Source organism: Schistocerca serialis, chromosome 12, assembly GCF_023864345.2.
Source record: "Schistocerca serialis cubense isolate TAMUIC-IGC-003099 chromosome 12, iqSchSeri2.2, whole genome shotgun sequence".
In the NCBI taxonomy this organism is placed as follows: domain Eukaryota; kingdom Metazoa; phylum Arthropoda; class Insecta; order Orthoptera; family Acrididae; genus Schistocerca; species Schistocerca serialis.
The window spans coordinates 8,496,044-8,507,311 of NC_064649.1; the positions used below are offsets into that span (position 1 = coordinate 8,496,044).

The 11,268-nt window shown below is 37.6% G+C and overlaps 1 protein-coding gene across 1 annotated transcript in view; it reads right to left on the reverse strand.

Moving 5' to 3' along the window:
• Positions 1 to 1,276, reverse strand: part of LOC126428342 (histone-lysine N-methyltransferase 2C-like) — a 440,767-nt gene extending 439,491 nt beyond the window's left edge. The window contains exon 1 of the mRNA XM_050090275.1: positions 1,022 to 1,276. The gene's annotated coding sequence lies outside the window, so the exon portion shown is untranslated. The remainder of the gene's footprint in view (positions 1 to 1,021) is intronic.
• Positions 1,277 to 11,268: the final 9,992 nt, after the last annotated feature.

Below are 11,268 nucleotides of genomic sequence, written 5' to 3' on the forward strand. Positions count from 1 at the left end.
CATGTATGATTCTTAACAAAATCTGCATTGCACACCAGGTACAAATCGATTGCGTTAGTACATGTATTACGATACTGAACTTACATTTGGGAGGAGAGGTTAATGACTTGTCATTTAAGGAAATGCTGGAATGGTTCCTCTAGCAGGGGCACACAACCACGACCCGTCGTCATCCCTCAGCACAAATTTACGTTTGTTTTCTTTGTACGAATAGACTGATTGGCTACGCAACATGTGCGAATCCAAACAATTAGGAACCACAATAGACCAACAAATACTACTGGCAGTACATAAAATATGTAAAAATCGAGACGAAAAAGTTAACAGACCACAGGCAGCGACTTCCTAATTTTATGTGATGGAAAAATACAACTGTGCTGTTATTTCTCGATAGCAAAAAATGAATAAACGATACGGTTTATATTTTAGTACTCCTGCCTATGAGGAGCGATTTAGTGAGAAACAGAACACTATACAATGGCAGACGCGTATCAGCTTTCAACATAAATTCCTAAACGTCTACCTGCTGCATATTTTCCATTTCTTTTACGGTTTATATGGTACAACTATCTGTTTAACTGTAGTAAATCGTCCACGGCAATTCCGAAATAATCACTTGCGATTTCTGCAAGTGCGTTTACATTCAATTTACCATCACATTTACGCGAGACTGCTTTTATTATGTATTATGTAAGAAAATAATCAGAAAATTGAAATTTTATTACGACAGGTAAAATTAACGGCGAGACAATACCAAAGAACCAGCCTCATTACAATTACTTTGTCTCAAATACGTACCTGTATTATGATGGGTATCAGACTTAACTTAAAAATGATAACGGTGTTCATTAAATGCTTTAATTTTTTGTAAAGAGTATGATGTAAGTTTGTACGGCTTTCCAGTCTTACACTCGCAGACATTTAAAGTTACTGTAGCGTTTAATGCAAGGTAACAGTCCACACTGGCAATAAAACAATACTGCAAATAAACAAGCAAGTAAACTGATAATTTATGTATTACCTCTTGTTACTTATTCATATGTCGAGTATCCGACAGCCGTTCAGTAAGGGAATGTAATTGCAGCCTCGTCCTGCGGTTGGGGCGGTCATAGTTTGCACTCCGTATGCACATCGAAACTTACACACCACTTCAAACAATTCACTAAGCAATTGTCAATGAATGGTTGGTATTGTAGTATTATTTACACACACATAACTAACTAGCAACTACTAAAAAATTACTATAAACACCGGTAAAGTTTAACAACATAGCAAATGTACATTACAAAGTGTATACTACTTTCATTGATTGCTACCCGTGTAGACCACAAAACAACATGTCTACCGGCAGAAACTTCGATAGTGGAAACTTAACCATGTACGAAATAAGGAAATATTTAATTTCTTATTACGTTTAGTTAAGTGTTACTGAAATTTTATATGCATATAGCATAATTTTTCGGCTTACAAAACGGTAATCAAATTTTAACAGAATTTCATTGAACAATAACAATACTCAACTAATTTTTGACGTACACCTTTTATTTTTTTTTTTCATTATTCGGCACTATTTTTGGAATGCAGTGCAATTCGCTTTTAACATGTATTGGAAACTCGAATTACTCAATAGCAGATGTGCTGTCGTTGGTTTGGAGTTCTACGGACGTAAACAATACACGACATTTACAGCAAGGAAAAAAATTGTGCTTACAGGGCTGGAAGGCTAATGTCCATTATTTTTGGTAGAAGATATATATTCAGTAAATAGCACATTGCTTGTCATTAAACATACTTAGCGTTGCAAACTATTCTAACGTGCTCGCAATATTATTACTTTTATCATGAGACAGGGAAAATTAAATAGGCTATGGGATTAACGATTTTTGCGAAATATTTGAACAAATGACTCAAAGCGTCTCTGCAGAATTCTACAGGAACATAAAAACACAATGTAAGTGTCCTCTCAGCAGCTGGTTCAATTACCTGATGTTTTACTATAGGTACGCAACTGTTAATTTGTTCATATTTTCCGCGCTAAGATTTTTATACAACGAACTTTACAATTCGTTCAGGAAACGTACGGCAAGATTCGTTTTGCGATATTCGATCCAACAAAGTGAAATCTATGTTTCTGATTGAATTAGCTGCTATGATTTAATGGCAATGTAACTAGCGCGTGTCTGGCATCAGCTACTATTTAGAAACTTGCGAGGCTGTTTGTGCTGACAAATGCAGTTCGACAGCTTGTACCGCCCAGAAAAGCGAACATGATGTTAAGACACTGTGTTCTTAATTGATAGGATGCCCCGTCCGGCCACATTGATTATACTTACAGTGGTTTCCCTATATCGCTTAAGACGATATTGGAATGATTTCTTTTAAAAAGAACGCAGATAATGTCCTTTTCCGTTATTGTCCTTTCCATCTTCTTCACGCTGAGAATGAATCAAGTCTATTCACACCATCAAGGAATCTTTCAATACGTATTGCATACGGAAAGAATCTGAGGTTTCATATTTGAAATACTGAAATTCCATCACGGTCGTTTATGTAAATGTAATCTATCTGTTCGTGAAGAGAAACACAAAGATAATACCAGTAGTTTATTAATGCAAGTGTCAAAGCTCTATCATTCCGCTATGAACATATCAGAAAAGATCTGCCAGGTACATTTTCATGACGCAAATATTTATTTCCTCATAGCCAGTTTCAATAACTATTTAAAATTCGTTGCATGCATCTGGTAATGTTAATATAATGTTCGCAGACTGTATCATGTAGAAAAATTGTCTTTTTCTTCTCCTCACTGTCTGTAGCCTATAAGTGAACTCAATAGAGCAAACAATGGGCAGTAAAATACTTGATACTAGATTTGTGCTGCTGAAATGTGAGTCTGGATATAGTAAAACTCGGGTGAAATATTAAAGATTGTAATGAAATAACGTAGATGAATCCGAAGGATTTATTTAACTCGCCTTTTTATTTATTTGTTCTTAGTTATTCATTTACATGTTATACAGATTCTTACCAAGGTACCAGACTTTTCATTAGTCTCACATCAACCACAGATGGGGCGATTCGATTTTTTTTATGCTTTAACATGTTGTCTTCTTCTTCTTCTTCTGATGACAAATGAAACTGAGCGGGCAGCAGAGATTCAAACCCTGAAGCGTGTTTTTCAGCTAAATACGTCTAAAGCAAAAAATACAAAGATCACTGTAAACCATGAAACTAATTGGATCAGTTGGGAGGTGTGATATGATATCTGCACATTATGGGGGCTATACGTAGCCGAAAGTTTCATTTCCTGTATCTAGTGATACCGTCGTCGATGGGACGTGAAACACTAATCCACATTCCTTATTGCAAGTGAATTACAAGTATCCAGATTCAAATCTCGTCGCAGTCACAGGAACGAGCATTTTATTTATAGAGTCTGTCAATAGAAAGCTGTTGTCAGGTTACATCTTCTTTTCTGAGAGATAGTTATCATTCGGAGATTATATGCGACGGAAGTTGAAAGTGTTACAACAGGAAGCACCAGCACGATATTGATCAAACTTTGATGACAATTCATCTCTTAATGGGTATTAAATGATTAAACTTCCATTCGATTCAGAAATGATGTACAATTTCAAAATCAGCACGACAGTGAAATCCACAGGCACGAATACAGTTTTGTTTTCGCTGTGACATGGAAGAAAACAGCCTTCAAATTTTCTCTTGACGAATTTCTTACCATGCCTGAAACATATGCTGCACCAGTCTATCAAGATCGCTGGTTGGATGTTGGCATGTAGGTATACATCTTTCCATTGCATCCCTGATATGATATATGGGTCACAAACCTACCAATCAAGCATGCTAGTCAAAGATCCATTCACCTCTCAAGTTGGTTACTTAGTTTCATGGAAAGTAACTTTTGTATGATATGTTACTTGGATGATACGCAGGAAGAATGTTATAGTACAATGCACAAGATAACTGAAAGAAATACATGTGACATGAACATTCAAAGACAACAATTGCAACTAAGTCACTGTGATCCACGATGGTTCCCTGGAGATTACCTGGTTCCTTACATAGTGTGTGAGCACCACAAATGCAAGACACCTTACGCAACATGCTCTCACTCTCGCTACAACGTTGTATAGAAGTTCTTGTGGCTGGGTGTTGCGGTCCTCCATCTGCTAAATGGTTGTAGGATGTGCTGCAGTACGTCTGCCCAATACATTTCACATGCTCTCGGTGGGATTTAAGTTGGGGAAACAAGAGGGAGAGTCCATTCGCTGAATATCTTCATGTGCCAAAATTCCAGAGAAATTATTTCTTAGGAGACTAATAGTCTTCTTAACAATGGAAACTCCTCATCGCACCCCCTCGGATTTAGTAGTAAAAGGCCTGGTAGATAGCCCATCAAAAAACTGAACACACATAAAGCATTAAAAAGGAAGAAGGTGTACTGAACTGAAGAGAGAATGGCAAGAACAATGGTGCTGTGGTTGCGTGATCATGGTGTTCGAATGTAAATTGGGATATCCATATTCAAATCTCCCTCATGCCACATTTCTTTTCCACAAAATTATGAATTTCCATCTGGTCATTGACATGTCTGTTCTCTTTCCATAGTCTCAGCAGTTGTCATACTATACAGTGGTTATAGAATATGAGACAAGTGTGATGAATAGTAAGAGCAGGCGAGATGCCACATAGACCTCTCACAGAAATGAAAGCAACAAATAAATGGGTGTGAACTATGTCACAACAATGGAATTCAAGATACAAAACTTCCAAAATGGCATGGAAGAGTCATAACATGTGATACTTGTTTTTAACAAATAGGAGATACGTATACCTAGAGGTCCCTTCTTTACACCTCACTGTTGCAAATGGATACAGACACAAAATTGAATACTGTGAACAGATACGTCAATGACCAGATGAACAGTTAATAATTTTGTGAAAAAGCAGATAAGCAAATAGGGGACATGAAGGAAATTTGAACACAGATCTCCCCCGTTAAAGCCCAACAGCATGACCACACAATCATAACAGCCTCACTATTCAAATTCACTCGATGCCAAATTTCTTGAGCTTGGCCCATTCACTATTTCTACTTTGCTTCTTTTTTCATAATTCAGTACACCTTTTTCCTGCTTTCATACTTGACAAGCTATCCACTGGGCCATCTTAATACTAAATTTCAGGTTGTTGCAATGGGGAGTTTCTCTTGTAAGGAATCAAAGGATAATATGTGCTTCACAAGTTGGATTCAGAACTGGCCGGCCAGGGTGGCAGAGCAGTTCTAGACGCTTCAGTCTGGAACTGCGCGACCGCTATGGTCGCAGATTCGAATCCTGCCTCAGGCACGGATGTGTGTGATGTCCTTAAGTTAGTTAGGTTTAAGTAGTTCTAAGTTCTAGGGCTCTGATGACCTCAGCTGTTAAGTGCCATAGTGCTCAGAGCCATTTGAATCATTTTTTGCTTCAGAACTGAAAGGCCCACACAGTAAGCTAGTTTTGCCTACCTAAATGAAATACTAACTGCAGTAGATAGTAATCAAGATGTTTCTGGTATATTCCTTGAAGTGAATGATCATGACATTCTGTTGTAGCTATTAATTATGGAATTAAAGCTTACTGGACAGGTGGATTCACTGTTACCTCAATTATCATTATCGCATCAATCAAATAAAATACTAAGATGAAAAAAAACATTTGAAATTTTTAAACCAATGCACAAAAGAATCAGATATGGAGTTCCTCGAGGGTCAGTTCTTTTGTCCATTTTCTTCCTTCCTTATGTTAATGACCTAGCAAAAAAAATGGCTAATCGGACCACAGTTCTTTTTGCAGATGATACACACATCCTAACTAGATCAGGCCTACAAGAAACAGTTGGAGTCGTAATGCAAAATTTTACACAGTGGTTCAAAACTAACAGTCTTATAATAAATTATGAAAAAAATGACAATTAACTTCCACAACAGACAGAAACTTCACACTGCAACTCTGATTTCTACCATCAATGGAAAAACATGATAAATGAGACCAAATTTTCAGGTACACGTGTTGAGGAAAACCTGAAAAGGGAGACACATCTGAATAATCTAAATACCTTAACATAGGTAGTAATGATCACATACACAATGTACTATCCAGGTGCATCAGATGTGACAATGTACTATGTCAGTATCCAGTCACTTCTGATGTATCCAGTTATCTTCTGGGGAAGTCCATAATTAGCAGAAAAACATTTGCACTACAGAAAAAGATTGTGATAATAATAAAAAAAGGTAAATACAGAGACTCCTGCAGACTAATAGTTAAAAGTCTTTGTATACTGCCCCTGTGTACGTATTCCCATAGCACTAATCTCCACAAAAAAGCACCTTAAAAGAAGATAATATCTTCAGACATAACTGTTATATTCACTCTTATCAAACTCGGCAGAAGCATTGAAGCATAATCTATACATCAACACAGTAACTAATAACATTTGCAAAGGTGAAATATATCACACTTGCATTATGCTGTATAACCACATGCCATCCTATTTGAAACAGATACCTAATTTACATAGTATTAAAATGGAACTGTACTTGCTTGACCACAGTTCCGATTCTGTTTCTGAATTTCTGGAATACAAAAAATTAGTATAACTGATCAAATATTCTTAACTATGCTTAATGGTTGCAGTCAGCTTATTTGCTTTATAATTATGTTAGAAATATGCAACATGTATTGAATTATTAAGGCAGAATCATAATATGTATAAAATGTGTTTACTATACCCAACCTGACTTTTCCTGTGTTGTATGTGCAAACTATGTGCTAAAGCACGATTCACAGGACCGAAAAAGAAATGAAAATACAAACACTTCTAGTTTTTACTTCCAGAACTGTTGCAACACACTGGGAGGCTACTTGTGACATACAGTCCACACATTCTATACTGCTGGGTCTTTCAACCATTATCCTTATGCAAATTATTCCTACAGAAAATTAAACAATAATATCAGGTCGGTCTTTGTATTCCAGAAACTGCTGTTAACTTCTTGACTTTTTTCAACTTGAAAATAAAACATACTGTAATAAGACCACAATAGTAATAAATGAAACTAGGACAGAATGCTAGTACACAATAATACAACCACTAGGGAACTGTAGAAGGTTAGTGGTAACACTAAATGAAACATTTCGAACTTTTAGTGATAAGACAGAAAGTGGTATCAGTGCAGTGATGCCACCATAAATTTGTTATTTAGACATGCCAGTGGAATATATCACAAAGGTGATATCATTTTGGTTCCCTTTGTAAATGTGGCTTGAGGCAAAAAGCTGATTAAAACTTTTTCTCTCTGGAAATAATGATATCAAAGATGTATGATATAATTCTACTGAACTCACTGGACTTTCCAGAAATCTGAGATTGACTGTGATGACTTAAATCATTCCAAATCTACAAAGACGAGAACTCGTTCATAAAGTATGGCCTAAAATTTTACATAGTAAAAAGTTGTTTCTAATTTAACAAAACGACACTTTTGATTACAACATAAGACAGCTCGAGTTTAAATATGTCTATTCATACTAGTCGCTTTACTTGTAATTATTATATCTACTCTCACCATGCATTTGATTTCCTTTTTAGAAATTATGCCTAATGCTTGGAACATTTATTGCAATTCAAAACTAACTGTTATTTGCAATAGTATAACAGGTCTTGTAGGGTAAAACTTGCATGAAATAGTCCCACCAAACCTGTGCTGCCGTTGTTTTATATAATACTGGGTTATTTATAAGTAGTTCGCCATTGAGTCGGCAATTCCAGAGATGAATATTAAATGCAGGGTAGGTACATTAGTATCAGTAGGAGTGTGTTACAAATTGAAATGTGGGAACACTATTGTAGAGACATGTATTAAGTTGGCAGGCATCAACCAACTGGGAACTAATTACATGTGGTGTCCCACAGGGTTTCATTTTAGGGCTTTTACTTTTTTTGTGTATATCAATGATATTTCATCTATAACATTACCAGATGCCACATTTATTTTGTTTTCATATGATAGAAACATTTTAATTGACAGCAAATCAAGCATAGTCTTCGAAAGATGTGTTAATGAAGTTTTCATGGACAATAATAAATGGTTCCTAGCCACACTCTGTCACTAAACATTGAAAAAATACATTACATGTAGTTTAGAAGTTGTAAGTTTCTTGTCAGTCTATGCCTAAAGCATGACACACAAACAAAGAAAAGAAGTCTTAGAATTACAGCTTGATAATAAGTTCAACTGGGAACAGCCTACCACAGAACAACTGAAGCACTTACACAAATTTCTGTTTGCAATTGAATGTTGTCAACTTAGGTAATACAAAAATATGCTATGATTGCTTTCATTCCGCAATGTTATATGGGATTATTTTTTGTGTAACTCCTCAAGCCAAGCTAAAGTTTTGCAAGTACAACTCGTGTAACAAGAATTATTTGTGTTGTGAAATCAAGAACATCCTGCAGAGACCTGTTTAGGAAATAAGGATACTAACTACTGCTTTCAGTATTTATTCCTTTACAAACTAAGTTGTTAAAATATATTTCTTTTTCAACCAAACAGCTTAGTTCATGAAATTGATACTAGCAATCAGAATAATCTTTACTAAGACTGAAAGTCACTAATCTTGCTCCAGCAAGGCTTCTCTTCTTCAGGAACACATATTTTCAATAACTTACTAGCAGCTATAAAAAATCTAACCATTAAAAACTTTCAGTTTAAGAGGAGCCTGAATGATTTATTCATGGCCAACTCCTTCTACTCCATTGCCAAGTCTCTAAATAGAACAAGCTGATGTGTACATGTTACTGATAATATCAGATAATGTGATTACTAGTACAAGCTGACTTCTATACGAATTCAATGCAATAAATTAATCATTGTAAATAAGTGGTGCAAAATGACTTCCCTATTTGATGCTGCTGATAGACAGCAGGTCCTCTTGATCCACCTTGCTTCCCCTTATGTATTCGACACACAATCACTTACAAGCTTTTTAGTCAATGAGATAACGTTGACAGTGGTTGTGATGCTGAATTTAGTGGTAGCTAAATGCAAGAAGCTACTGGAGGTGGAGGAGCTGAGTGCTTCTTTTGTCAGATATCAGATGAGGCTTAATAGTGTCATTTCTGTGAATACGGCAAGTCGCAGTACAGAGTGAGCAAAGGGAAACTTGGGGCGATACCGTCACACAGTGGATACCGCTGCTGAGGACTCGACGTAAGCCACAGGAGGTCAGTCGCCATACAAAGCAGAAGGTTTGGAATGGGACCACAGCCTATTGTCCCTGAGGCCACAGGCAAAACTTTCTACGACTGATTTTGCTGAACTGGCCAACAACCTTGCCACAGTGGTCCCTGTCAGATCACCAAAGTTAAGTGTTGTGGGGTTTTGCTGGCACTCGGACGAGTGACCATCCGGCCCCTGAGCGCTGTTGGCAAGTGGGGTGCACTCAGCCCTCGTGAGGTCAATCGAGGAGATACTCGATAGAGAAGTAGCGGCTCTAGTCTCGTATACTGACATACGGCAGGGAGAGCGGTGTGCTGACCACATAGCCCTCCTCATCCGCATCCAGTGACACCTGTGGGCTAAGGATGACACGGCGGTCGGTCGGTACCGCTGGGTGTTCATGGCCTGTCCGGGCGGACTTTTTAGTTTTTTTTTCGCTGTGCTGCAATGGACAGCAGGAGTGGCAGTTGTTCCCAGCCGAGGTAAAGTATATTCCACTATTTCAGCAAGGGTACTCGTGTCGTTTTCTGAGAAGCTTCCTGTAAGGTTGGTATCAGCTGGGCCGGCAAAAACATTCCGCTGAAATGGGCAAAGTGGGGCGACACTGAGAGTTGCCGTAAGCTGGGTGACCGAGAGAGCTTTGGTGTTTCATAGATGTCACAGGGACACCCGTTCTGATTGGGGTACTGACTGTGATGTCAGAAAACATAACAGCCAAAGTCAGTCTGTTGTTTCGAGATCCGTCAGGATTGGAGGGACAGCTTTTTACTGTTTTATGGAGGGAGAGTCCATGGTACACGAATGATACGCTGTTGGTGCAGGAGTGCTTTGCCAATTCTTAATTGGTGGCTTTAGCTCCATTTGTAGTTTGTGACAAACTCGAATGTAATGTGTGGAAACAAGATAATTCGACTGTGAACTGCAAAGGAGGGTAGTCGATTCGGTCTTGGACAAGAGGTTCGATTTTGGACTTGGAGCCCGGGTGAGAAGGTGGATCAGGACGAGAGGAGGAGACGGAGGTGCGACGTTCGACCTGATGCAGAGGCGCACTGGGCTCTGCATCCTGAGACTTGCGCACGGGCACGGTGAGCATTTCACAGCACAGCAGCGCCACCAGCAGCGTTTAGGGTGAGCTTCTCTTACTTCATTCCACGCGCATGGCGGCAGCACTCGCTGTCCCATTTAAGGGGAGTTAGAACGGAAATTTTTTTTCACATTTTCGGATTTTTATCTCGTTATAAAATTTGCAAATTTCCGAATAAAATGATATATATATATAACTTATAAACTCTTATGGGAAGTATTTTATTTTATTTTTTTAAATATAATCTACACCAGTTGAAAATGTTAAAATATTTACGTGCATTACTTCAAGATCTAATAAAATCGGTAATTTTTTTTTTATGGAACGCTGTAGATTGCTGTATTATATAGGTAAAATTACGCGTTTGTATTGGCAGCACTGTCAAAAACAGTATACTATCGTTTCATGGTATAAACACACGTTGCATGTCGAAGTGCTAACGTTTCTCTGAGGAAAAGTGACGAATAGATTGGCAAATCTCTCAAAAAGTAAAGTATGACGCCAAAACCAAGTGTTTTTAAGAAACGTGGCTTTCATGGTAATAGAGTTTCGAATTAAGGGAAACATTGTGTTCAACATGTGGCGTGTGAAGTAACAGACAATGAAATACAGGCAAAGTCGTCAGTATCTAGAGAAACACCCATTAGTGCTTCGAAGATTAAAATAAAACGTTGCGATACATAGTTTTCTCAACAAGGGTGTTAGGTGAATGTGTGTGTTGTTAAATAAGTGGAGGGCCAGTTAGTTTACATGAAGACAGTGAGGTACCAAATTGACTAGCCAGGAAACTTATCGTTAATTGTGCCAGTTGTAAATATACTCATTCATTTTGGAATTCTGATAAGTGTAAATATAATTATTTTGAAGTAAATGCTAGGTGGTTTTATGAATTGAGAGC